This window comes from Ascaphus truei, chromosome 4, assembly GCF_040206685.1.
Source record: "Ascaphus truei isolate aAscTru1 chromosome 4, aAscTru1.hap1, whole genome shotgun sequence".
NCBI lineage: Eukaryota > Metazoa > Chordata > Amphibia > Anura > Ascaphidae > Ascaphus > Ascaphus truei.
This window is the reverse complement of record NC_134486.1, coordinates 3,770,980-3,794,003: the sequence shown is the minus strand read 5'-3', so window position 1 is coordinate 3,794,003 and position 23,024 is coordinate 3,770,980. Positions and strand designations below refer to the sequence as shown.

General features: G+C 62.6%; 1 protein-coding gene across 1 annotated transcript in view; it reads left to right on the top strand.

The window, feature by feature from the left end:
- The first annotated feature begins 7,903 nt into the window (after window positions 1-7,903).
- DNAJC5G (DnaJ heat shock protein family (Hsp40) member C5 gamma) overlaps window positions 7,904-23,024 on the top strand; it is a 52,210-nt gene continuing 37,089 nt past the window's right edge. The window contains exon 1 of the mRNA XM_075595205.1: window positions 7,904-8,025. The gene's annotated coding sequence lies outside the window, so the exon portion shown is untranslated. The remainder of the gene's footprint in view (window positions 8,026-23,024) is intronic.

The window sequence follows — 23,024 nt, the reverse complement described above, 5'->3', positions numbered from 1 at the left end:
GGGAAACAGGTCCAAAACAGCTAGATCCGCCATTGAAATGAATGGAGCTCCAATGGCGGCCTATGGGACCCTGCAAAATGGTGCCTGAAAAGGCGGGAAAATTAAACAAAGGGCTATAATCATTATACAACTATTAACCCTTGCCCTCCCGGATCGATCCCAGTGTGTGTGTGGTGCAGACACTGACAATATAATGAAACATGGGAACAGGGGAACATACATTTTCATGACATAGCAAGGGGTAACCACATTCCTGGACCGCAGTCCAGTTAACCCCTTGCCTCCCTGGTGAGGTCAGGGGGTGGCCATATGGGATGCAACCCCTTTAATACCGGGCCAATCCCCCCTCTCCCTCTACAGTGTCCCTCGGTATTAGGCTGTGTGCGTGTCCCTCGGTATTAGGCTGTGTGCGTTTGTCCCTCGGTATTAGGCTGTGTGTGTGTCCCTCGGTATTAGGCTGTGTGTGTGTCCCTCGGTATTAGGCTGTGTGCGTGACCCTCGGTATTAGGCTGTGTGTGTGTCCCTCGGTATTAGGCTGTGTGTGTGTCCCTCGGTATTAGGCTGTGTGTGCCCCTCGGTATTAGGCTGTGTGTGTGTCCCTCGGTATTAGGCTGTGTGTGTGTCCCTCGGTATTAGGCTGTGTGTGTCCCTTGGTATTAGGCTGTGTGTGTGTCCCTCGGTATTAGGCTTTGCGTGTGTCCCTCGGTATTAGGCTGTGTGTGTGTTCCTCGGTATTAGGCTGTGTGTGTCCCTCGGTATTAGGCTGTGTGTGTGTCCCTCGGTATTAGGCTGTGTGTCCCTCGGTATTAGGCTGTGTGTGTGTTCCTCGGTATTAGGCTGTGTGTGTCACTCGGTATTAGGCTGTGTCTGTCCCTCGGTATTAGGCTGTGTGTGTGTTCCTCGGTATTAGGCTGTGTGTGTCCCTCGGTATTAGGCTGTGTGTGTCCCTCGGTATTAGGCTGTGTCTGTGTCCCTCGGTATTAGGCTGTGTGTCCCTCGGTATTAGGCTGTGTGTGTGTCCCTCGGTATTAGGCTTTGCGTGTGTCCCTCGGTATTAGGCTGTGTGTGTCCCTCGGTATTAGGCTGCGTGTCCCCCGGTATTAGGTTGTGTGTGTCCCCCTCGGTATTAGGCTGTGTGTTTGTCCCTCGGTATTAGGCTGTGCGTGTCCCTCGGTATTAGGCTGTGTGCGTGTCCCTCGGTATTAGGCTGTGTTTGCCCCTCGGTATTAGGCTGTGTGTGTCCCTTCGGTATTAGGCTGTGTGTGTGTCCCTCGGTATTAGGCTGTGTGTGTGTTCCTCGGTATTAGGCTTTGCGTGTGTCCCTTGGTATTAGGCTGTGTGTGTGTCCCTCGGTATTAGGCTGTGCGTGTGTTCCTCGGTATTAGGCTGTGTGTGTGTCCCTCGGTATTAGGCTGTGTGTGTCCCTCGGTATTAGGCTGTGTGTGTGTCCCTCGGTATTAGGCTGTGTGTGTGTCCCTCGGTATTAGGCTGTGCGTGTGTCCCTCGGTATTAGGCTATGTGTGTTCCTCGGTATTAGGCTGCATGTCCCTCGGTATTAGGCTGCATGTCCCTCGGTATTAGGCTGTGTGTGTGTCCCTCGGTATTAGGCTGTGCGTGTGTCCCTCGGTATTAGGCTGTGTGCGTGTGTCCCTCGGTATTAGGCTGTGTGTGTGTCCCTCGGTATTAGGCTGTGTGTGTCCCTCGGTATTAGGCTGTGCGTGTCCCTCGGTATTAGGCTGTGCGTGCCCCTCGGTATTAGGCTGTGCGTGTCCCTCGGTATTAGGCTGCGTGTCCCTCGGTATTAGGCTGTGTGTGTGTCCCTCGGTATTAGGCTGTGTGTGTGTCCCTCGGTATTAGGCTGTGCGTGTCCCTCGGTATTAGGCTGTGTGTGTGTCCCTCGGTATTAGGCTGTGTGTGTGTCCCTCGGTATTAGGCTGTGTGTGTCCCTCGGTATTAGGCTGTGTGCGTGTCCCTCGGTATTAGGCTGTGTGCGTGTCCCTCGGTATTAGGCTGTGTGTGTTCCTCGGTATTAGGCTGCATGTCCCTCGGTATTAGGCTGTGCGTGTGTCCCTCGGTATTAGGCTGTGCGTGTGTCCCTCGGTATTAGGCTGTGTGTGTGTGTCCCTCGGTATTAGGCTGTGTGTGTGTGTCCCTCGGTATTAGGCTGTGTGTGTGTCCCTCGGTATTAGGCTGTGTGCGTGTCCCTCGGTATTAGGCTGCGTGTCCCTCGGTATTAGGCTGTGTGTGTGTCCCTCGGTATTAGGCTGTGTGTGTGTCCCTCGGTATTAGGCTGTGTGTGTGTCCCTCGGTATTAGGCTGTGTGTGTGTCCCTCGGTATTAGGCTGTGTGCGTGTCCCTCGGTATTAGGCTGTGTGTGTGTCCCTCGGTATTAGGCTGTGTGTGTGTCCCTCGGTATTAGGCTGTGTGCGTGTCCCTCGGTATTAGGCTGTGTGTGTGTGTCCCTCGGTATTAGGCTGTGTGTGTCCCTCGGTATTAGGCTGTGTGCGTGTCCCTCGGTATTAGGCTGTGTGCGTGTCCCTCGGTATTAGGCTGTGTGTGTGTCCCTCGGTATTAGGCTGTGTGCGTGTCCCTCGGTATTAGGCTGTGTGCGTGTCCCTCGGTATTAGGCTGTGTGCGTGTCCCTCGGTATTAGGTTGTGTGCGTGTCCCTCGGTATTAGGCTGTGTGCGTGTCCCTCGGTATTAGGCTGTGTGTGTCCCTCGGTATTAGGCTGTGTGTGTGTCCCTCGGTATTAGGCTGTGTGCGTGTCCCTCGGTATTAGGCTGTGTGTGTCCCTCGGTATTAGGCTGTGTGTGTGTCCCTCGGTATTAGGCTGTGTGTGTCCCTCGGTATTAGGCTGTGTGTGTCCCTCGGTATTAGGCTGTGTGTGTCCCTCGGTATTAGGCTGTGCGTGTCCCTCGGTATTAGGCTGTGCGTGTCCCTCGGTATTAGGCTGTGTGTCCCTCGGTATTAGGCTGTGTGCGTGTCCCTCGGTATTAGGCTGTGTGTGTGTCCCTCGGTATTAGGCTGTGTGTGTCCCTCGGTATTAGGCTGTGTGTCCCCCTCGGTATTAGGCTGTGTGTGTCCCTCGGTATTAGGCTGTGTGTGTCCCTCGGTATTAGGCTGTGCGTGTCCCTCGGTATTAGGCTGTGTGTCCCTCGGTATTAGGCTGTGTGTGTGTCCCTCGGTATTAGGCTGTGTGTCCCTCGGTATTAGGCTGTGTGTGTCCCTCGGTATTAGGCTGTGTGCGTGTCCCTCGGTATTAGGCTGTGTGTGTGTCCCTCGGTATTAGGCTGTGTGTGTCCCTCGGTATTAGGCTGTGTGTGTGTCCCTCGGTATTAGGCTGTGTGTGTCCCTCGGTATTAGGCTGTGTGTGTCCCTCGGTATTAGGCTGTGTGTGTGTCCCTCGGTATTAGGCTGTGCGTGTCCCTCGGTATTAGGCTGTGTGTGTCCCTCGGTATTAGGCTGTGTGCGCGTCCCTCGGTATTAGGCTGTGTGCCCCTCGGTATTAGGCTGTGTGTGTGTGTCCCTCGGTATTAGGCTGTGTGTGTGTCCCTCGGTATTAGGCTGTGTGTGTGTCCCTCGGTATTAGGCTGTGTGTGTGTGTCCCTCGGTATTAGGCTGTGTGTGTGTGTCCCTCGGTATTAGGCTGTGTGTGTCCCTCGGTATTAGGCTGTGTGTCCCTCGGTATTAGGCTGTGTGTGTGTCCCTCGGTATTAGGCTGTGTGTGTGTGTCCCTCGGTATTAGGCTGTGTGTGTCCCTCGGTATTAGGCTGTGTGTGTCCCTCGGTATTAGGCTGTGTGTCCCTCGGTATTAGGCTGTGTGTCCCTCGGTATTAGGCTGTGTGTGTCCCTCGGTATTAGGTTGTGTGTGTCCCTCGGTATTAGGCTGTGTGTGTGTGTCCCTCGGTATTAGGCTGTGTGTGTGTCCCTCGGTATTAGGCTGTGTGTGTGTGTCCCTCGGTATTAGGCTGTGTGTGTGTCCCTCGGTATTAGGCTGTGTGTGTGTCCCTCGGTATTAGGCTGTGTGTGTGTGTCCCTCGGTATTAGGCTGTGTGTGTGTGTCCCTCGGTATTAGGCTGTGTGTGTCCCTCGGTATTAGGCTGTGTGTCCCTCGGTATTAGGCTGTGTGTGTGTCCCTCGGTATTAGGCTGTGTGTCCCTCGGTATTAGGCTGTGTGTGTCCCTCGGTATTAGGCTGTGTGTCCCTCGGTATTAGGCTGTGTGTGTGTGTCCCTCGGTATTAGGCTGTGTGTGTTCCTCGGTATTAGGCTGTGTGTGTCCCTCGGTATTAGGCTGTGTGCGTGTCCCTCGGTATTAGGCTGTGTGTGTGTCCCTCGGTATTAGGCTGTGTGTGTGTCCCTCGGTATTAGGCTGTGTGTGTGTCCCTCGGTATTAGGCTGTGTGTGTCCCTCGGTATTAGGCTGTGTGTCCCTCGGTATTAGGCTGTGTGCGTGTCCCTCGGTATTAGGCTGTGTGTGTGTCCCTCGGTATTAGGCTGTGTGTGTCCCTCGGTATTAGGCTGTGTGCGTGTCCCTCGGTATTAGGCTGTGTGTGTGTCCCTCGGTATTAGGCTGTGTGCGTGTCCCTCGGTATTAGGCTGTGTGCGTGTCCCTCGGTATTAGGCTGTGTGTGTCCCTCGGTATTAGGCTGTGTGTGTGTCCCTCGGTATTAGGCTGTGTGTCCCTCGGTATTAGGCTGTGTGCGTGTCCCTCGGTATTAGGCTGTGTGTGTGTCCCTCGGTATTAGGCTGTGTGTGTCCCTCGGTATTAGGCTGTGTGTGTGTCCCTCGGTATTAGGCTGTGTGTGTCCCTCGGTATTAGGCTGTCCCCCCCTCGGTATTAGGCTGTGTGTGTCCCTCGGTATTAGGCTGTGTGTGTCCCTAGGTATTAGGCTGTGTGTGTGTCCCTCGGTATTAGGCTGTGTGTGTCCCTCGGTATTAGGCTGTGTGCGTGTCCCTCGGTATTAGGCTGTGCGTGTCCCTCGGTATTAGGCTGTGTGCGTGTCCCTCGGTATTAGGCTGTGTGCGTGTCCCTCGGTATTAGGCTGTGTGTGCGTCCCTCGGTATTAGGCTGTGTGTGTGTCCCTCGGTATTAGGCTGTGTGCGTGTCCCTCGGTATTAGGCTGTGTGCGTGTCCCTCGGTATTAGGCTGTGTGTGTGTCCCTCGGTATTAGGCTGTGTGTGTGTCCCTCGGTATTAGGCTGTGTGTCCCTCGGTATTAGGCTGTGTGCGTGTCCCTCGGTATTAGGCTGTGTGCGTGTCCCTCGGTATTAGGCTGTGTGTGTGTCCCTCGGTATTAGGCTGTGTGCGTGTCCCTCGGTATTAGGCTGTGTGTGTGTCCCTCGGTATTAGGCTGTGTGTGTCCCTCGGTATTAGGCTGTGTGTGTCCCTCGGTATTAGGCTGTGTGTGTGTCCCTCGGTATTAGGCTGTGTGTGTGTCCCTCGGTATTAGGCTGTGTGTGTGTCCCTCGGTATTAGGCTGTGCGTGTCCCTCGGTATTAGGCTCTGCGTGTCCCTCGGTATTAGGCTGTGTGTGTCCCTCGGTATTAGGCTGTGTGTGTCCCTCGGTATTAGGCTGTGTGCGTGTCCCTCGGTATTAGGCTGTGTGTGTGTCCCTCGGTATTAGGCTGTGTGCGTGTCCCTCGGTATTAGGCTGTGTGTGTGTCCCTCGGTATTAGGCTGTGTGCGTGTCCCTCGGTATTAGGCTGTGTGCGTGTCCCTCGGTATTAGGCTGTGTGTGTGTCCCTCGGTATTAGGCTGTGTGTGTGTCCCTCGGTATTAGGCTGTGTGTGTCCCTCGGTATTAGGCTGTGTGCGTGTCCCTCGGTATTAGGCTGTGTGCGTGTCCCTCGGTATTAGGCTGTGTGCGTGTCCCTCGGTATTAGGCTGTGTGCGTGTCCCTCGGTATTAGGCTGTGTGTGTCCCTCGGTATTAGGCTGTGTGTGTGTCCCTCGGTATTAGGCTGTGTGTGTCCCTCGGTATTAGGCTGTGTGCGTGTCCCTCGGTATTAGGCTGTGTGTGTCCCTCGGTATTAGGCTGTGTGTGTCCCTCGGTATTAGGCTGTGTGTGTGTCCCTCGGTATTAGGCTGTGTGTGTGTCCCTCGGTATTAGGCTGTGTGCGTGTCCCTCGGTATTAGGCTGTGTGTGTGTCCCTCGGTATTAGGCTGTGTGTGTCCCTCGGTATTAGGCTGCGTGTCCCCCGGTATTAGGCTGTGTGTGTCCCTCGGTATTAGGCTGTGCGTGTCCCTCGGTATTAGGCTGTGTGTGTGTCCCTCGGTATTAGGCTGTGTGTGTGTCCCTCGGTATTAGGCTGTGTGTGTCCCTCGGTATTAGGCTGTGTGTGTGTCCCTCGGTATTAGGCTGTGTGTGTCCCTCGGTATTAGGCTGTGTGCGTGTCCCTCGGTATTAGGCTGTGTGCGTGTCCCTCGGTATTAGGCTGTGTGTGTCCCTCGGTATTAGGCTGTGTGTGTCCCTCGGTATTAGGCTGTGTGTGTCCCTCGGTATTAGGCTGTGTGTGTCCCTCGGTATTAGGCTGTGTGTGTCCCTCGGTATTAGGCTGTGTGTGTGTCCCTCGGTATTAGGCTGTGTGTGTCCCTCGGTATTAGGCTGTGTGCGTGTCCCTCGGTATTAGGCTGTGTGTGTCCCTCGGTATTAGGCTGTGTGTGTCCCTCGGTATTAGGCTGTGTGTGTCCCTCGGTATTAGGCTGCGTGTCCCCCGGTATTAGGCTGTGTGTGTCCCTCGGTATTAGGCTGTGTGTGTGTCCCTCGGTATTAGGCTGTGTGTGTCCCCCGGTATTAGGCTGTGTGTGTCCCTCGGTATTAGGCTGTGTGTGTGTCCCTCGGTATTAGGCTGTGTGTCCCTCGGTATTAGGCTGTGTGTGTGTCCCTCGGTATTAGGCTGTGTGTGTGTCCCTCGGTATTAGGCTGTGTGTTTGTCCCTCGGTATTAGGCTGTGTGTGTGTCCCTCGGTATTAGGCTGTGTGTGTGTCCCTCGGTATTAGGCTGTGTGTGTCCCTCGGTATTAGGCTGTGTGTGTCCCTCGGTATTAGGCTGTGCGTGTGTCCCTCGGTATTAGGCTGCGTGTGTGCCCCTCGGTATTAGGCTGCGTGTGTGCCCCTCGGTATTAGGCTGTGTGTGTCCCTCGGTATTAGGCTGTGTGTGTGTCCCTCGGTATTAGGCTGTGTGTCCCTCGGTATTAGGCTGTGTGCGTGTCCCTCGGTATTAGGCTGTGTGCGTGTCCCTCGGTATTAGGCTGTGTGTGTGTCCCTCGGTATTAGGCTGTGTGTTTGTCCCTCGGTATTAGGCTGTGTGCGTGTCCCTCGGTATTAGGCTGTGTGTGTGTCCCTCGGTATTAGGCTGTGTGTGTCCCTCGGTATTAGGCTGTGTGCGTGTCCCTCGGTATTAGGCTGTGTGCGTGTCCCTCGGTATTAGGCTGTGTGTTTGTCCCTCGGTATTAGGCTGTGTGCGTGTCCCTCGGTATTAGGCTGTGTGTGTGTCCCTCGGTATTAGGCTGTGTGTGTCCCTCGGTATTAGGCTGTGTGTGTCCCTCGGTATTAGGCTGTGTCTGTGTCCCTCGGTATTAGGCTGTGTGTCCCTCGGTATTAGGCTGTGTGTGTCCCTCGGTATTAGGCTGTGTCTGTGTCCCTCGGTATTAGGCTGTGTGTCCCTCGGTATTAGGCTGTGTGTGTCCCTCGGTATTAGGCTGTGTGCGTGTCCCTCGGTATTAGGCTGTGTGTGTCCCTCGGTATTAGGCTGTGTCTGTGTCCCTCGGTATTAGGCTGTGTGTGTGTCCCTCGGTATTAGGCTGTGGATAGCCGCGCTGTGATTGGCTTGTCAGAGTCACGTGACTGTCTCTGTGTCTTTCTACCTATAGCTTGAACTGCCAGAATTCAAAATGGCCGCCGCGGCACATCACGTGATCTCAGTGTATCTGTGACGTCACAGAAACAATATGACAGGCCGGGTGTGAAGAAAGGGGCGGGGCCAAGGAGTGCGGACTTCCGGGAACCGGCGGAGACTTCACGGAGGTGAGAAGGGGTGTGTATATACCGGGGGGTGTATATACCGGGGGGGGGTATATACCGGGGGGGGGGGTATATACCGGGGGGGGGGGTATATACCGGGGGGGGTATATACCGGGGGGGGGGGTATATACTGGGGGTTTTTTATACCGGGGGGTGGGGGTATATACCGGGAGGGGGTGTATATACCGGGGAGGGGGTGTATATACCGGGGGGGGGGTATATACCGGGTATACTGTGAGGGGGGGATCTGAGATCAGCGTTACTGTGAGGGGGGGGGGATCTGAGAGCAGCGGTGCTGTGAGGGGGGGGGTCTGAGATCAGCGTTACTGTGAGGGGGGGATCTGAGAGCAGCGGTGCTGTGAGGGGGGGATCTGAGAGCAGCGGTACTGTGAGGGGGGATCTGAGAGCAGCGGTGCTGTGAGGGGGGGGATCTGAGATCAGCGTTACTGTGAGGGGGGGATCTGAGAGCAGCGGTGCTGTGAGGGGGGGATCTGAGAGCAGCGGTGCTGTGAGGGGGGGATCTGAGAGCAGCGGTGCTGTGAGGGGGGATCTGAGAGCAGCGGTACTGTGAGGGGGATCTGAGAGCAGCGGTACTGTGAGGGGGGATCTGAGAGCAGCGGTACTGTGAGGGGGATCTGAGAGCAGCGGTACTGTGAGGGGGGGATCTGAGAGCAGCGGTACTGTGAGGGGGGGATCTGAGAGCAGCGGTACTGTGAGGGGGGATCTGAGAGCAGCGGTACTGTGAGGGGGGATCTGAGAGCAGCGGTGCTGGGAGGGGGATCTGAGAGCAGCGGTACTGTGAGGGGGATCTGAGAGCAGCGGTACTGTGAGGGGGGGGGGGATCTGAGAGCAGCGGTACTGTGAGGGGGAATCTGAGAGCAGCGGTACTGTGAGGGGGGATCTGAGAGCAGCGGTACTGTGAGGGGGGGATCTGAGAGCAGCGGTACTGTGAGGGGGGGATCTGAGAGCAGCGGTACTGTGAGGGGGGGATCTGAGAGCAGCGGTACTGTGAGGGGGATCTGAGAGCAGCGGTTCTGTGAGGGGGATCTGAGAGCAGCGGGTACTGTGAGGGGGGATCTGAGAGCAGCGGTTCTGTGAGGGGGATCTGAGAGCAGCGGTACTGTGAGGGGGGGATCTGAGAGCAGCGGTACTGTGAGGGGGGGATCTGAGAGCAGCGGTACTGTGAGGGGGATCTGAGAGCAGCGGTACTGTGAGGGAGATCTGAGAGCAGTGGTACTGTGAGGGGGATCTGAGAGCAGCGGTACTGTGAGGGGGATCTGAGAGCAGCGGTACTGTGAGGGGGATCTGAGATCAGCGGTACTGTGAGGGGGATCTGAGAGCAGCGGTACTGTGAGGGGGATCTGAGAGCAGCGGTACTGTGAGGGGGGATCTGAGAGCAGCGGTACTGTGAGGGGGGGATCTGAGATCAGCGGTACTGTGAGGGGGATCTGAGAGCGCAGCGGTACTGTGAGGGGGGATCTGAGAGCAGCGGTACTGGAGGGGGGATCTGAGAGCAGCGGTACTGAGAGGGGGGATCTGAGAGCACGGTGCGGTGAGGGGGGGGATCTGAGATCAGCGTTACTGTGAGGGGGGATCTGAGAGCAGCGGTGCTGTGAGGGGGGGATCTGAGAGCCGCGGTGCTGTGAGGGGGGGATCTGAGAGCAGCGGTGCTGTGAGGGGGGATCTGAGAGCAGCGGTACTGTGAGGGGGGATCTGAGAGCAGCGGTACTGTGAGGGGGGATCTGAGAGCAGCGGTACTGTGAGGGGATGATCTGAGAGCAGCGGTACTGTGAGGGGGGGATCTGAGAGCAGCGGTACTGTGAGGGGGGGATCTGAGAGCAGCGGTACTGTGAGGGGGGATCTGAGAGCAGCGGTACTGTGAGGGGGGATCTGAGAGCAGCGGTCCTGGGAGGGGGATCTGAGAGCAGCGGTACTGTGAGGGGGATCTGAGAGCAGCGGTACTGTGAGGGGGGGGGGGATCTGAGAGCAGCGGTACTGTGAGGGGGAATCTGAGAGCAGCGGTACTGTGAGGGGGGGATCTGAGAGCAGCGGTGCTGTGAGGGGGGATCTGAGAGCAGCGGTACTGTGAGGGGGGGATCTGAGAGCAGCGGTACTGTGAGGGGGATCTGAGAGCAGCGGTTCTGTGAGGGGGATCTGAGAGCAGCGGTACTGTGAGGGGGGATCTGAGAGCAGCGGTTCTGTGAGGGGGATCTGAGAGCAGCGGTACTGTGAGGGGGGGATCTGAGAGCAGCGGTACTGTGAGGGGGGGGATCTGAGAGCAGCGGTTCTGTGAGGGGGGGATCTGAGAGCAGCGGTACTGTGAGGGGGATCTGAGAGCAGCGGTACTGTGAGGGGGATCTGAGAGCAGCGGTACTGTGAGGGAGATCTGAGAGCAGTGGTACTGTGAGGGGGATCTGAGAGCAGCGGTACTGTGAGGGGGATCTGAGAGCAGCGGTACTGTGAGGGGGATCTGAGATCAGCGGTACTGTGAGGGGGATCTGAGAGCAGCGGTACTGTGAGGGGGATCTGAGAGCAGCGGTACTGTGAGGGGGATCTGAGAGCAGCGGTACTGTGAGGGGGGATCTGAGAGCAGCGGTACTGTGAGGGGGGGATCTGAGATCAGCGGTACTGTGAGGGGGATCTGAGAGCAGCGGTGCTGTGAGGGGGGATCTGAGAGCAGCGGTTCTGTGAGGGGGATCTGAGAGCAGCGGTACTGTGAGGGGGGGATCTGAGATCAGCGGTACTGTGAGGGGGATCTGAGAGCAGCGGTACTGTGAGGGGGGGATCTGAGAGCAGCGGTACTGTGAGGGGGGGATCTGAGAGCAGCGGTACTGTGAGGGGGGATCTGAGAGAAGCGGTACTGTGAGGGGGAGGGGAGATCTGAGAGCAGCGGTACTGTGAGGGGGGGATCTGAGAGCAGCGGTACTGTGAGGGGGGATCTGAGAGCAGCGGTACTGTGAGGGGGGGATCTGAGATCAGCGGTACTGTGAGGGGGATCTGAGAGCAGCGGTACTGTGAGGGGGATCTGAGAGCAGCGGTACTGTGAGGGGGATCTGAGAGCAGCGGTACTGTGAGGGGGATCTGAGAGCAGCGGTACTGTGAGGGGGGATCTGAGAGCAGCGGTACTGTGAGGGGGGGATCTGAGAGCAGCGGTACTGTGAGGGGGATCTGAGAGCAGCGGTACTGTGAGGGGGATCTGAGAGCAGCGGTACTGTGAGGGGGGATCTGAGAGCAGCGGTACTGTGAGGGGGGGATCTGAGAGCAGCGGTACTGTGAGGGGGATCTGAGAGCAGCGGTGCTGTGAGGGGGATCTGAGAGCAGCGGTTCTGTGAGGGGGATCTGAGAGCAGCGGTACTGTGAGGGGGGATCTGAGAGCAGCGGTACTGTGAGGGGGGATCTGAGAGCAGCGGTGCTGTGAGGGGGATCTGAGAACAGCGGTACTGTGAGGGGGGATCTGAGAGCAGCAGTACTGTGAGGGGGGATCTGAGAGCAGCGGTACTGTGAGGGGGGATCTGAGAGCAGCGGTACTGTGAGGGGGGGATCTGAGAGCAGCGGTACTGTGAGGGGGGGATCTGAGAGCAGCGGTACTGTGAGGGGGGATCTGAGAGCAGCGGTACTTTGAGGGGGAGGGTGGATCTGAGAGCAGCGGGACTGTCAGGGGGGGATCTGAGAGCAGCGGTTCTGTGAGGGGGGATCTGAGAGCAGCGGTGCTGTGAGGGAGGGATCTGAGATCAGCGGTACTGTGAGGGGGGATCTGAGAGCAGCGGTACTGTGAGGGGGGATCTGAGAGCAGCGGTACTGTGAGGGGGGATCTGAGAGCAGCGGTGCTGTGAGGCGGGATCTGAGAGCAGCGGTACTCTGAGGGGGATCTGAGAGCAGCGGTACTGTGAGGGGGGGATCTGAGAGCAGCGGTACTGTGAGGGGGGGATCTGAGAGCAGCGGTACTGTGAGGGGGGGATCTGAGATCAGCGGTACTCTGAGGGGGATCTGAGAGCAGCGGTACTGTGAGGGGGGATCTGAGATCAGCGGTGCTGTGAGGGGGGGATCTGAGTGAGTGACCTCGGAGCGCTGGGTAGGGGTGAGTGACCTCGGGGCGCTGGGTAGGGGTGAGTGACCTCGGGGCGCTGGGTAGGGGTGAGTGACCTCGGAGCGCTGGGTAGGGGTGAGTGACCTCGGAGCGGTGGGTAGGGGTGAGTGACCTCGGGGCGCTGGGTAGGGGTGAGTGACCTCGGAGCGCTGGGTAGGGGTGAGTGACCTCGGAGCGCTGGGTAGGGGTGAGTGACCTCGGAGCGCTGGGTAGGGGTGAGTGACCTCGGGGCGCTGGGTAGGGGTGAGTGACCTTGGAGCGCTGGGTAGGGGTGAGTGACCTCGGAGCGCTGGGTAGGGGTGAGTGACCTCGGTACGGTGGGTAGGGGTGAGTGACCTCAGAGCGCTGGGTAGGGGTGAGTGACCTCGGGGCGCTGGGTAGGGGTGAGTGACCTCGGAGCGCTGGGTAGGGGTGAGTGACCTCGGGCGGTTGGTAGGGGTGAGTGACCTCGGAGCGCTGGGTAGGGGTGAGTGACCGCGGAGCGCTGGGTAGGGGTGAGTGACCTCGGAGTGCTGGGTAGGGGTGAGTGACCTCGGAGCGCTGGGTAGGGGTGAGTGACCTCGGTACGGTGGGTAGGGGTGAGTGACCTCGGAGCGCTGGGTAGGGGTGAGTGACCTCGGTACGGTGGGTAGGGGTGAGTGACCTCAGAGCGCTGGGTAGGGGTGAGTGACCTTGGGGCGCTGGGTAGGGGTGAGTGACCTCGGAGCGCTGGGTAGGGGTGAGTGACCTCGGGCGGTTGGTAGGGGTGAGTGACCTCTGAGCGCTGGGTAGGGGTGAGTGACCACGGAGCGCTGGGTAGGGGTGAGTGACCTCGGAGTGCTGGGTAGGGGTGAGTGACCTCGGAGCGCTGGGTAGGGGTGAGTGACCTCGGTACGGTGGGTAGGGGTGAGTGACCTCGGAGCGCTGGGTAGGGGTGAGTGACCTCGGTATGGTGGGTAGGGGTGAGTGACCTCAGAGCGCTGGGTAGGGGTGAGTGACCTCGGGGCGCTGGGTAGGGGTGAGTGACCTCGGGGCGCTGGGTAGGGGTGAGTGACCTTGGGCGGTTGGTAGGGGTGAGTGACCTCGGGGCGCTGGGTAGGGGTGAGTGACCTCGGAGCGCTGTATAGGGGTGAGTGACCTCGGAGCGCTGGGTAGGGGTGAGTGACCTTGGTACGGTGGGTAGGGGTGAGTGACCTCGGGGCGCTGGGTAGGGCTGAGTGACCTCGGAGCGCTGGGTAGGGGTGAGTGACCTCGGAGACCTCGGAGCGCTGGGTAGGGGTGAGTGACCTCGGGGCGCTGGGTAGGGGTGAGTGACCTCGGGGCGCTGGGTAGGGGTGAGTGACCTCGGGGCGCTGGGTAGGGGTGAGTGACCTCGGAGCGCTGGGTAGGGGTGAGTGACCTCGGAGGGCTGGGTAGGGGTGAGTGACCTCGGAGCGCTGGGTAGGGGTGAGTGACCTCGGGGCGCTGGGTAGGGGTGAGTGACCTCGGAGCGCTGTGTAGGAGTGAGTGACCTCGGGGCGCTGGGTAGGGGTGAGTGACCTCGGTACGGTGGGTAGGGGTGAGTGACCTCGGGTCGCTGGGTAGGGGTGAGTGACCTCGGAGCGCTGGGTAGGGGTGACTGACCTCGGAGCGCTGGGTAGGGTTGAGTGACCTCGGGGCGCTGGGTAGGGGTGAGTGACCTCGGGGCGGTGGGTAGGGGTGAGTGACCTCGGAGCGCTGGGTAGGGGTGAGTGACCTCGGAGCGGTGGGTAGGGGTGAGTGACCTCGGAGCGCTGGGTAGGGGTGAGTGACCTCGCAGCGGTGGGTAGGGGTGAGTGACCTCGGAGCGCTGGGTAGGGGTGAGTGACCTCGGTACGGTGGGTAGGGGTGAGTGACCTCGGAGCGCTGGGTAGGGGTGAGTGACCTCGCAGCGGTGGGTAGGGGTGAGTGACCTCGGAGCGCTGGGTAGGGGTGAGTGACCTCGGAGCGCTGGGTAGGGGTGAGTGACCTCGGGGCGCTGGGTAGGGGTGAGTGACCTTGGGGCGCTGGGTAGGGGTGAGTGACCTCGGAGCGGTGGGTAGGGGTGAGTGACCTCGGAGCGGTGGGTAGGGGTGAGTGACCTCGGAGCGCTGGGTAGGGGTGAGTGACCTCGGAGCGCTGGGTAGGGGTGAGTGACCTCGGAGCGGTGGGTAGGGGTATGTGACCTCGGAGCGCTGGGTAGGGGTGAGTGACCTCGGAGTGCTGGGTAGGGGTGAGTGACCTCGGAGCGCTGGGTAGGGGTGAGTGACCTCGGTACGGTGGGTAGGGGTGAGTGACCTCGGAGCGCTGGGTAGGGGTGAGTGACCTCGGTACGGTGGGTAGGGGTGAGTGACCTCAGAGCGCTGGGTAGGGGTGAGTGACCTTGGGGCGCTGGGTAGGGGTGAGTGACCTCGGAGCGCTGGGTAGGGGTGAGTGACCTCGGGCGGTTGGTAGGGGTGAGTGACCTCTGAGCGCTGGGTAGGGGTGAGTGACCACGGAGCGCTGGGTAGGGGTGAGTGACCTCGGAGTGCTGGGTAGGGGTGAGTGACCTCGGAGCGCTGGGTAGGGGTGAGTGACCTCGGTACGGTGGGTAGGGGTGAGTGACCTCGGAGCGCTGGGTAGGGGTGAGTGACCTCGGTATGGTGGGTAGGGGTGAGTGACCTCAGAGCGCTGGGTAGGGGTGAGTGACCTCGGGGCGCTGGGTAGGGGTGAGTGACCTCGGAGCGCTGGGTAGGGGTGAGTGACCTTGGGCGGTTGGTAGGGGTGAGTGACCTCGGGGCGCTGGGTAGGGGTGAGTGACCTCGGAGCGCTGTATAGGGGTGAGTGACCTCGGAGCGCTGGGTAGGGGTGAGTGACCTTGGTACGGTGGGTAGGGGTGAGTGACCTCGGGGCGCTGGGTAGGGCTGAGTGACCTCGGAGCGCTGGGTAGGGGTGAGTGACCTCGGAGACCTCGGAGCGCTGGGTAGGGGTGAGTGACCTCGGGGCGCTGGGTAGGGGTGAGTGACCTCGGGGCGCTGGGTAGGGGTGAGTGACTTCGGGGCGCTGGGTAGGGGTGAGTGACCTCGGAGCGCTGGGTAGGGGTGAGTGACCTCGGAGGGCTGGGTAGGGGTGAGTGACCTCGGAGCGCTGGGTAGGGGTGAGTGACCTCGGGGCGCTTGGTAGGGGTGAGTGACCTCGGAGCGCTGTGTAGGAGTGAGTGACCTCGGGGCGCTGGGTAGGGGTGAGTGACCTCGGTACGGTGGGTAGGGGTGAGTGACCTCGGGTCGCTGGGTAGGGGTGAGTGACCTCGGAGCGCTGGGTAGGGGTGACTGACCTCGGAGCGCTGGGTAGGGTTGAGTGACCTCGGGGCGCTGGGTAGGGGTGAGTGACCTCGGGGCGGTGGGTAGGGGTGAGTGACCTCGGAGCGCTGGGTAGGGGTGAGTGACCTCGGAGCGGTGGGTAGGGGTGAGTGACCTCGGAGCGCTGGGTAGGGGTGAGTGACCTCGCAGCGGTGGGTAGGGGTGAGTGACCTCGGAGCGCTGGGTAGGGGTGAGTGACCTCGGTACGGTGGGTAGGGGTGAGTGACCTCGGAGCGCTGGGTAGGGGTGAGTGACCTCGCAGCGGTGGGTAGGGGTGAGTGACCTCGGAGCGCTGGGTAGGGGTGAGTGACCTCGGAGCGCTGGGTAGGGGTGAGTGGGGGCGCTGGGTAGGGGTGAGTGACCTCGGGGCGCTGGGTAGGGGTGAGTGACCTCGGAGCGGTGGGTAGGGGTGAGTGACCTCGGAGCGGTGGGTAGGGGTGAGTGACCTCGGAGCGCTGGGTAGGGGTGAGTGACCTCGGAGCGCTGGGTAGGGGTGAGTGACCTCGGAGCGGTGGGTAGGGGTATGTGACCTCGGAGCGCTGGGTAGGGGTGAGTGACCTCGGGGCGCTGGGTAGGGGTGAGTGACCTCGGAGCGCTGGGTACGGGTGAGTGACCTCGGAGCGCTGGGTAGGGGTGAGTGACCTCGGAGCGCTGGGTAGGGGTGAGTGACCTCGGTACGGTGGGTAGGGGTGAGTGACCTCGGAGCGCTGGGTAGGGGTGAGTGACCTCGGAGCGCTGGGTAGGGGTGAGTGACCTCGGTACGGTGGGTAGGGGTGAGTGACCTCGGAGCGCTGGGTAGGGGTGAGTGACCTCGGAGCGCTGGGTAGGGGTGAGTGACTGTGCTGGGTAGGGGTGAGTGACCTCGGAGCGCTGGGTAGGGGTGAGTGACCTCGGGGCGCTGGGTAGGGGTGAGTGACCTCGGGGCGCTGGGTAGGGGTGAGTGACCTCGGTACGGTGGGTAGGGGTGAGTGACCTCGGAGCGCTGGGTAGGGGTGAGTGACCTCGGAGCGCTGGGTAGGGGTGAGTGACCTCGGAGCGCTGGGTAGGGGTGAGTGACCTCGGAGCGCTGGGTAGGGGTGAGTGACCTCGGGGCGCTGGGTAGGGGTGAGTGACCTCGGTACGGTGGGTAGGGGTGAGTGACCTCGGAGCGATGGGTAGGGGTGAGTGACCTCGGAGCGATGGGTAGGGGTGAGTGACCTCGGGGCGCTGGGTAGGGGTGAGTGACCTCGGTACGGTGGGTAGGGGTGAGTGACCTCGGAGCGCTGGGTAGGGGTGAGTGACCTCGGAGCGCTGGGTAGGGGTGAGTGACCTCGGAGCGCTGGGTTGGGGTGAGTGACCTCGGGGCGCTGGGTAGGGCTGAGTGACCTCGGGGTGCTGGTAGGTGAGTGACCGGTGAGTGACCTCGGAGCGCTGGGTAGGGGTGAGTGACCTCGGAGCGCTGGGTAGGGCTGAGTGACCTCGGGGCGCTGGGTAGGGCTGAGTGACCTCGGGGCGCTGGGTAGGGGTGAGTGACCTCGGGGCGCTGGGTAGGGGTGAGTGACCTCGGGGCGCTGGGTAGGGGTGAGTGACCTCGGGGCGCTGGGTAGGGGTGAGTGACCTCGGGGCGCTGGGTAGGGGTGAGTGACCTCGGGGCGCTGGGTAGGGTGAGTGACCGCGGGGCGCTGGGTAGGGGTGAGTGACTGTGCTGGGTAGGGGTGAGTGACCTCGGGGCGCTGGGTAGGGGTGAGTGACTGCGGGGCGCTGGGTAGGGGTGAGTGACCGCGGGGCGCTGGGTAGGGGTGAGTGACCTCGGAGCGCTGGGTAGGGGTGAGTGACTGCGCTGGGTAGGGGTGAGTGACCTCGGGGCACTGGGTAGGGGTGAGTGACCTCGGTACGGTGGGTAGGGGTGAGTGACCTCAGAGCGCTGGGTAGGGGTGAGTGACCTCGGAGCGCTGGGTAGGGGTGAGTGACTGTGCTGGGTAGGGGTGAGGGACCTCGGAGCGCTGGGTAGGGGTGAGTGACTGTGCTGGGTAGGGGTGAGGGACCTCGGTACGCTGGGTAGGGGTGAGTGACTGTGCTGGGTAGGGGTGAGTGACCTCGGGGCGCTGGGTAGGGGTGAGTGACCGCGGGGCGCTGGGTAGGGGTGAGTGACCTCGGAGCGCTGGGTAGGGGTGAGTGACTGCGCTGGGTAGGGGTGAGTGACCTCGGGGCGCTGGGTAGGGGTGAGTGACCTCGGTACGGTGGGTAGGGGTGAATGACCTCAGAGCGCTGGGTAGGGGTGAGTGACCTCGGAGCGCTGGGTAGGGGTGAGGGACCTCGGAGCGCTGGGTAGGGGTGAGTGACCTCGGTACGCTGGGTAGGGGTGAGTGACCTCGGAGCGCTGGGTAGGGGTGAGTGACCTCGGAGCGCTGGGTAGGTGTGAGTGACCGCGGGGCGCTGGGTAGGGGTGAGTGACCTCGGGGCGCTGGGTAGGGGTGAGTGACCTCGGAGCGCTGGGTAGGGGTGAGTGACCGCGGGGCGCTGGGTAGGGGTGAGTGACCTCGGTACGCTGGGTAGGGGTGAGTGACCTCGGGGCGCTGGGTAGGGGTGAGTGACCGCGGGGCGCTGGGTAGGGGTGAGTGACTGCGCTGGGTAGGGGTGAGTGACCTCGGGGCGCTGGGTAGGGGTGAGTGACCTCGGGGCGCTGGGTAGGGGTGAGTGACTGCGCTGGGTAGGGGTGAGTGACCTCGGGGCGCTGGGTAGGGGTGAGTGACCTCGGGGCGCTGGGTAGGGGTGAGTGACCGCGGTACGGTGGGTAGGGGTGAGTGACCTCGGGGCGCTGGGTAGGGGTGAGTGACCTCGGGGCGCTGGGTAGGGGTGAGTGACCTCGGAGCGCTGGGTAGGGGTGAGTGACCTCGGAGCGCTGGGTAGGGGTGAGTGACCTCGGGGCGCTGGGTAGGGGTGAGTGACCTCGGGGCGCTGGGTAGGGGTGAGTGACCTCGGAGCGCTTGGTAGGTGTGAGTGACCGCGGGGCGCTGGGTAGGGGTGAGTGACCTCGGGGCGCTGGGTAGGGGTGAGTGACCTCGGGGCGCTGGGTAGGGGTGAGTGACCTTGGAGCGCTGGGTAGGGGTGAGTGACCTCGGAGCGCTGGGTAGGGGTGAGTGACCTCGGGGCGCTGGGTAGGGGTGAGTGACCTCGGGGCGCTGGGTAGGGGTGAGTGACCTCGGAGCGCTTGGTAGGTGTGAGTGACCGCGGGGCGCTGGGTAGGGGTGAGTGACCTCGGGGCGCTGGGTAGGGGTGAGTGACCTCGGAGCGCTGGGTAGGGGTGAGTGACCGCGGGGCGCTGGGTAGGGGTGAGTGACCTCGGTACGCTGGGTAGGGGTGAGTGACCTCGGGGCGCTGGGTAGGGGTGAGTGACCGCGGGGCACTGGGTAGGGGTGAGTGACCTCGGAGCGCTGGGTAGGGGTGAGTGACCGCGGGGCGCTGGGTAGGGGTGAGTGACCTCGGAGCGCTGGGTAGGGGTGAGTGACCTCGGGGCGCTGGGTAGGGGTGAGTGACCTCGGAGCGCTGGGTAGGGGTGAGTGACCGCGGGGCGCTGGGTAGGGGTGAGTGACCTCGGAGCGCTGGGTAGGGGTGAGTGACCTCCGTACGCTGGGTAGGGGTGAGGGACCTCGGGGCGCTGGGTAGGGGTTAGTGACCTCGGGGCGCTGGGTAGGGGTGAGTGACTGTGCTGGGTAGGGGTGAGTGACCTCGGAGCGCTGGGTAGGGGTGAGTGACCTCGGGGCGCTGGGTAGGGGTGAGTGACCTCGGGGCGCTGGGTAGGGGTGAGTGACCTCGGGGCGCTGGGTAGGGGTGAGTGACCGCGGTACGGTGGGTAGGGGTGAGTGACCTCGGGGCGCTGGGTAGGGGTGAGTGACCGCGGTACGGTGGGTAGGGGTGAGTGACCTCGGGGCGCTGGGTAGGGGTGAGTGACCTCGGGGCGCTGGGTAGGGGTGAGTGACCTCGGAGCGCTGGGTAGGGGTGAGTGACCGCGGGGCGCTGGGTAGGGGTGAGTGACCTCGGAGCGCTGGGTAGGGGTGAGTGACCTCCGTACGCTGGGTAGGGGTGAGGGACCTCGGGGCGCTGGGTAGGGGTTAGTGATCTCGGGGCGCTGGGTAGGGGTGAGTGACTGTGCTGGGTAGGTGTGAGTGACCTCGGAGCGCTGGGTAGGGGTGAGTGACAGCGGGGCGCTGGGTAGGGGTGAGTGACAGCGGGGCGCTGGGTAGGGGTGAGTGACCTCGGGGCGCTGGGTAGGGGTGAGTGACCTCGGGGCGCTGGGTAGGTGTGAGTGACCGCGGGGCGCTGGGTAGGGGTGAGTGACCGCGGGGCGCTGGGTAGGGGTGAGTGACCTCGGAGCGCTGGGTAGGGGTGAGTGACCTCGGAGCGCTGGGTAGGGGTGAGTGACCTCGGAGCGCTGGGTAGGGGTGAGTGACCTCGGGGCGCTGGGTAGGGGTGAGTGACCTCGGTACGGTGGGTAGGGGTGAGTGACCTCGGGGCGCTGGGTAGGGGTGAGTGACCTCGGTACGGTGGGTAGGGGTGAGTGACCTCGGTACGGTGGGTAGGGGTGAGTGACCTCGGGGCGCTGGGTAGGGGTGAGTGACTGCGCTGGGTAGGGGTGAGTGACCTCGGGGCGCTGGGTAGGGGTGAGTGACCTCGGAGCGCTGGGTAGGGGTGAGTGACCTCGGAGCGCTGGGTAGGGGTGAGTGACCTCGGAGCGCTGGGTAGGGGTGAGTGACCTCGGGGCGCTGGGTAGGGGTGAGTGACCTCGGGGCGCTGGGTAGGGGTGAGTGACCTCGGGGCGCTGGGTAGGGGTGAGTGACTGCGCTGGGTAGGGGTGAGTGACCTCGGGGCGCTGGGTAGGGGTGAGTGACTGTGCTGGGTAGGTGGGAGTGACCGCGGGGCGCTGGGTAGGGGTGAGTGACTGCGCTGGGTAGGGGTGAGTGACCTCGGGGCGCTGGGTAGGTGTGAGTGACCTCGGGGCGCTGGGTAGGGGTGAGTGACCTCGGGGCGCTGGGTAGGGGTGAGTGACCTCAGGGCGCTGGGTAGGGGTGAGTGACCTCGGGGCGCTGGGTAGGGGTGAGTGACCTCGGGGCGCTGGGTAGGGGTGAGTGACCGCGGGGCGATGGGTAGGGGTGAGTGACCTCGGGGCGCTGGGTAGGGGTGAGTGACCTCGGGGCGCTGGGTAGGGGTGAGTGACTGTGCTGGGTAGGTGTGAGTGACCTCGGAGCGCTGGGTAGGGGTGAGTGACCTCGGGGCGCTGGGTAGGGGTGAGTGACCTCGGAGCGCTGGGTAGGGGTGAGTGACCGTGGGGCGCTGGGTAGGGGTGAGTGACCGCGGGGCGCTGGGTAGGGGTGAGTGACCTCGGGGCGCTGGGTAGGGGTGAGTGACCTCGGGGCGCTGGGTAGGGGTGAGTCACCTCGGGGCGCTGGGTAGGGGTGAGTGACCTCGGGGCGCTGGGTAGGGGTGAGTGACCTCGGGGCGCTGGGTAGGGGTGAGTGACCTCGGTACGCTGGGTAGGGGTGAGTGACCTCGGGGCGCTGGGTAGGGGTGAGTGACCTCGGAGCGCTGGGTAGGGGTGAGTGACCGCGGGGCGCTGGGTAGGGGTGAGTGACCTCGGTACGCTGGGTAGGGGTGAGTGACCTCGGGGCGCTGGGTAGGGGTGAGTGACCTCGGGGCGCTGGGTAGGTGTGAGTGACCGCGGGGCGCTGGGTAGGTGTGAGTGACAGCGGGGCGCTGGGTAGGGGTGAGTGACTGTGCTGGGTAGGTGTGAGTGACCTCGGGGTGCTGGGTAGGGGTGAGTGACCTCGGGGCGCTGGGTAGGTGTGAGTGACCGCGGGGCGCTGGGTAGGGGTGAGTGACCGCGGGGCGCTGGGTAGGGGTGAGTGACAGCGGGGCGCTGGGTAGGGGTGAGTGACCTCGGGGCGCTGGGTAGGGGTGAGTGACTGTGCTGGGTAGGTATGAGTGACCTCGGAGCGCTGGGTAGGGGTGAGTGACAGTGGGGCGCTGGGTAGGGGTGAGTGACAGCGGGGCGCTGGGTAGGGGTGAGTGACCTCGGGGCGCTGGGTAGGGGTGAGTGACCTCGGGGCGCTGGGTAGGTGTGAGTGACCGCGGGGCGCTGGGTAGGGGTGAGTGACCGCGGGGCGCTGGGTAGGGGTGAGTGACCTCGGAGCGCTGGGTAGGGGTGAGTGACCTCGGAGCGCTGGGTAGGGGTGAGTGACCTCGGAGCGCTGGGTAGGGGTGAGTGACCTCGGGGCGCTGGGTAGGGGTGAGTGACCTCGGTACGGTGGGTAGGGGTGAGTGACCTCGGGGCGCTGGGTAGGGGTGAGTGACCTCGGTACGGTGGGTAGGGGTGAGTGACCTCGGGGCGCTGGGTGGGGATGAGTGACTGCGCTGGGTAGGGGTGAGTGACCTCGGGGCGCTGGGTAGGGGTGAGTGACCTCGGAGCGCTGGGTAGTGGTGAGTGACCTCGGAGCGCTGGGTAGGGGTGAGTGACCTCGGAGCGCTGGGTAGGGGTGAGTGACCTCGGGGCGCTGGGTAGGGGTGAGTGACCTCGGGGCGCTGGGTAGGGGTGAGTGACCTCGGGGCGCTGGGTAGGGGTGAGTGACTGCGCTGGGTAGGGGTGAGTGACCTTGGGGCGCTGGGTAGGGGTGAGTGACTGTACTGGGTAGGTGGGAGTGACCGCGGGGCGCTGGGGTGAGTGACCTCGGGGCGCTGGGTAGGTGTGAGTGACCTCGGGGCGCTGGGTAGGGGTGAGTGACCTCGGGGCGCTGGGTAGGGGTGAGTGACCTCGGGGCGCTGGGTAGGGGTGAGTGACCTCGGGGCGCTGGGTAGGGGTGAGTGACCTCGGGGCGCTGGGTAGGGGTGAGTGACCGCGGGGCGATGGGTAGGGGTGAGTGACCTCGGGGCGCTGGGTAGGGGTGAGTGACCTCGGGGCGCTGGGTAGGGGTGAGTGACTGTGCTGGGTAGGTGTGAGTGACCTCGGAGCGCTGGGTAGGGGTGAGTGACCTCGGGGCGCTGGGTAGGGGTGAGTGACCTCGGAGCGCTGGGTAGGGGTGAGTGACCGTGGGGCGCTGGGTAGGGGTGAGTGACCGCGGGGCGCTGGGTAGGGGTGAGTGACCTCGGGGCGCTGGGTAGGGGTGAGTGACCTCGGGGCGCGTGGTAGGGGTGAGTGACCTCGGGGCGCTGGGTAGGGGTGAGTGACCTCGGGGCGCTGGGTAGGGGTGAGTGACCTCGGGGCGCTGGGTAGGGGTGAGTGACCTCGGTACGCTGGGTAGGGGTGAGTGACCTCGGGGCGCTGGGTAGGGGTGAGTGACCTCGGAGCGCTGGGTAGGGGTGAGTGACCGCGGGGCGCTGGGTAGGGGTGAGTGACCTCGGTACGCTGGGTAGGGGTGAGTGACCTCGGGGCGCTGGGTAGGGGTGAGTGACCTCGGGGCGCTGGGTAGGTGTGAGTGACCGCGGGGCGCTGGATAGGTGTGAGTGACAGCGGGGCGCTGGGTAGGGGTGAGTGACTGTGCTGGGTAGGTGTGAGTGACCTCGGGGTGCTGGGTAGGGGTGAGTGACCTCGGGGCGCTGGGTAGGTGTGAGTGACCGCGGGGCGCTGGGTA